Below are 3,814 nucleotides of genomic sequence, written 5' to 3'. Positions count from 1 at the left end.
CTTCCCAACACTGTGCTAAGGAGACCAGCCCAGCCTGACATTTTGGCCTCATCACTTTTACCTGCCCCTCTCCCATCTCAGGCGTTCCCTAAATCACCAGTCCACTGTGGGGAGTCCCTCTTGTTATAGCCTGTTATGGAGTTGGAATTAGCCCACCTTTTCTCCAGAGGCTGTGTTCTGACTTTTTTACTATTCAGACCCGAAAGTCTTATATTGTCCAGTGCTTGCCTAGTGGAAGACCAGGTGGGTGGACTGACCTCCCTCTTGGGGCTGCTCTGGGCCTCTGGGCTCAGAATTCTGTTCCAATGGCATGGGTTCACTCAAATACTGGTGGCACCATTTGTCCAAGCTGATGAGGCACTGGGAGAGACTACAAAAAATATAGAGTACAATATGACACAGAGCAATGCCACACCAAAATGATGTGGCAGTGTTCCAAAATTTGAGTCCCAACCACTAAGGCTGTCCATGATCATTTTGCCATTTGATTGTCCCACTGACTGGATGGACCCCATATCAATTTCTTCATCATTTCCAAAATTCTACCCACCCCCTGCCTTTTTTTTTTTAATCACCAATTATATTGAGTTCAAGAGATTTAGGGGCTAAATAAGAAAAAAGAAATGACCATGAAGTAGCAATAGCACACAATGAGCTTTATTTGGGCAACACTGGGTGGCATATGGGGAATTCCCTTATTGCATGAGGCCATCCAGAGTCTTCTATACAGGGACCACATGCCAGAAGGGGGGAGGGCAAGAGAATTCCTGAGGAGGAGGAGAATTGAAGAGAAGACTTATGTGTCCACAGGGTGTCGCTCAGCAGCACAATGGAGGGTATTTGGATCAGAGATTTCCAGGGGTATTTTATCTGTGGCTAGCAGATGTTGGGTGCTGTATCCTGGGGTATGCAAAGTAGAAGGCTCTAAAAGCTAAAAATCTGTTCATTTGGGCTATATTTAAAACAACCAGATGTGTAAAATTTGACTTTGGCACCTGAGCAAACAGGTCCCAGCATGCTTTAAAGAAACAATATAGGGTTAATGTACAGAAGTTATCTTTGGCTCATTTATATAGAAGAGCCTGATCAGGAAACAGAAAAGACACAGATCAACAATGTCAGAAATGACAGAGGGAATGGCACTATTTTGTATATACTAAAAGAATAGAAAGGGAATATTACAAATAATTTTATGCCAATAAATTTGACAACTTAGACAAATTCCTTGTAAAATACAAACCACCAAAGCTTACTCAAGAAGAAACAGACAATCTGAATAGCCCTATATCTGTTTTTTAAAATAGACTTTGGAGCGAAAAGCCTTTTCAAGAAGAAAACTCCAGACTCAAAAGTCTTTACTAGTGAATTCTAGTAAACATTTAAGGAAAGAAATAATGTTAATTCTACACACACTTTATCAGAAAATTGAAGAGGAAGGAACACTTGCAAACTTATTATGTGAGACAGCATTATACTGGTACCAAAACCAGAAAGAAAGACATGAAAAGAAGACAAAACTGAAAATTATCTTTCATGAACTATCAAAATTTCAATAAATTGAATCTAACAATGTGTAGGAAGATAGTACACTATGAACAAGTAGAGTTTATCCTAGGAATGCAAGGGTGGTTGGAATTTCAAAATCAATGAAAAAGACTAAAATAGAGCAACCATAGGATATTCTCATGTATGCAGAAAAAGCATTTGACAAAACCCACCATATATTCCCAATATAAACTCTCAGCAAATTAGGAGAAAGAAGGGAACTTTTCAATCTGATAAAGAGCATCTATTAAAAAACGTATAGCTGACACCCTACTTAAGGGTGCAAGACTGAATACTGAATACTTTTCACTAATCTTAGTGTTTAGTGCAAGGATATTTATTCTCACTTCTATTCAACATTGTGCTGGAGATTCTAGCCAGTACTGTAAGTTAAGATTTTTGAAGTCACATATATGTTATGGAGAAGAAGGATAAAATGGTCTTCATTCAAAAACACTGATTACCTATGTAGAAAGTTTCATGGAATGTACAGAAGAACTTTTAGAACTAATGAGTAAGTTTAGCTCTTCCTCGGTACTGCCTGCCGAGGTGGCAGCCATCTCTACTCAGCATCATGGCTGCCCTCAGACTTCCGATGAAGCCCAAGATAGTTAAAAAGGGGACCAAGAAGTTCATCTGGTACCAGTCAGACTGCTATGTCAAAATTAAGTGCAACTATTGGAAATCAGAGGCATTGACAATAGGCTGTGCAGAAGAAGAGCCAGATCTTGATGCCCCACATTGGTTATGGGAGAAACAAGAAAGCAAAGCACATGCGGCCCAGTGGCTTCCAGAAGTTTCTAGTCTGCAACATCAAGGAGCTTGAGGTGCTGCTGATGTGCAACAAATCTTACTGTGCAGTGATTGCTCACAATGTCTCCTCCAAGAACCACAGAGCCATTGTGGAAAGAGCAGCCCAGATGGCCATGAGAGTCACCAATCTTTGAGGCTGCACATCAAAGAAAATGAATAGACAGTATTATGTGCACATTGTATATGTGCTAATAAAAATATAAAACTACAAAAAAAAAAAGAACAATGAGTAAGTTAGCATAGTCACAGGACACTATCAAAATCAAAATTCACTCATATGTCTTCATATTAGGAACAAACACTTAGAAGTTTAATTTTTAAATGCATTGTTAAAATAGTATTGAAATTATTGAATATTTATGAATAACTTTGACAAAAGATGTGTAAGTCTTGTACATTGAAATCTTCGATTGCTGGGAAAAACTAAGACCTAAATAAACTGAGAGATATACTATGTTCATGTTTCAGAAGACTCACTATTTCTTTCTTTTTTTTTTTTTTAAATGTTTTATTTATTTATTCATGAGAGTCAGAGAGAGAGAGAGAGAAAGAGAGGCAGAGGCAGAGGGAGAAGCAGGCTCCCTGCCTAGCAGGGAGCCTGATGTGGGACTCGATCCCAGGACCCTGGGATCATGACCTGAGCCGAAGGCAGACGCTTAACCATCTGAGCCACCCAGGCGCCCCAAGACTCACTATTTCTAAAGTATAAATTCCACCCCCAGTTGATCTATAAATTTATTGCAATACCAATAAAAATATCAGCAGACTTTTTAATAAAATTTGACAAAGGGATTCTAAAATTTATATAGAAACGGAAAGGACTTAGACTACCCAAAACAACTTTGAAAAAGAATGTTGAATTTTGGATAACTAACATTAATTACACCATTTAAAGACTTACTATAAAGCTCCAGAATCAAAACTGTGGTCCAGGCATAGAGACAAAGAGATCAAAGGAACAGAATAGAATCTCTAGACACACACATATGACTTTTGCCAAAGATGCTGAGACACTTAAATGAGGAAGGATAATGTTTTCAAGAAAGAAATCTTTACAAGAAATCTTTTCAAGAACTGAATATGCAAAAAATTAAGCCTTTGACCTTACCTTACACCATATGCAAAAAATAACTCAAAATGGATTGTAGATCTATATGTAAGAGATAAAACTATAAAACTTCTAGGAGAAAATCTTAGTGAACTTGGGTTTGGCAAGGATTTTTAGACATGACACAAAAAGCAGACACTATAAAAAGAAAAAAATCAATAAATTTGACTTCTTAAGAATTAAAAACTTTTGCTCTTCAAAAACACTGTTAGTTTTCAGTCTGCCATGTAAGGAGCTTGAAAGTCATCATTGCCAACCTCACCACAAGAAAAAAAGATGAGCAAACCGAAAATTAGCAACTGTTCTTAGATGCATCAGAGTTTCAAGATCACAAGTGCTGCACGCCCC

General features: G+C 38.0%; 1 pseudogene; it reads left to right on the top strand.

Annotated features, from left to right (window-relative positions):
* The first annotated feature begins 1,179 nt into the window (after positions 1-1,179).
* On the top strand, positions 1,180-2,835 carry LOC116646539 (annotated as a pseudogene).
* The last annotated feature ends 979 nt before the right edge of the window (positions 2,836-3,814 follow it).

The sequence above is a fragment of the Phoca vitulina genome, unplaced genomic scaffold, assembly GCF_004348235.1.
Source record: "Phoca vitulina isolate PV1807 unplaced genomic scaffold, GSC_HSeal_1.0 scaffold1, whole genome shotgun sequence".
Taxonomy (NCBI): domain Eukaryota; kingdom Metazoa; phylum Chordata; class Mammalia; order Carnivora; family Phocidae; genus Phoca; species Phoca vitulina.
This window is presented reverse-complemented; position numbering and strand designations above follow the sequence as displayed.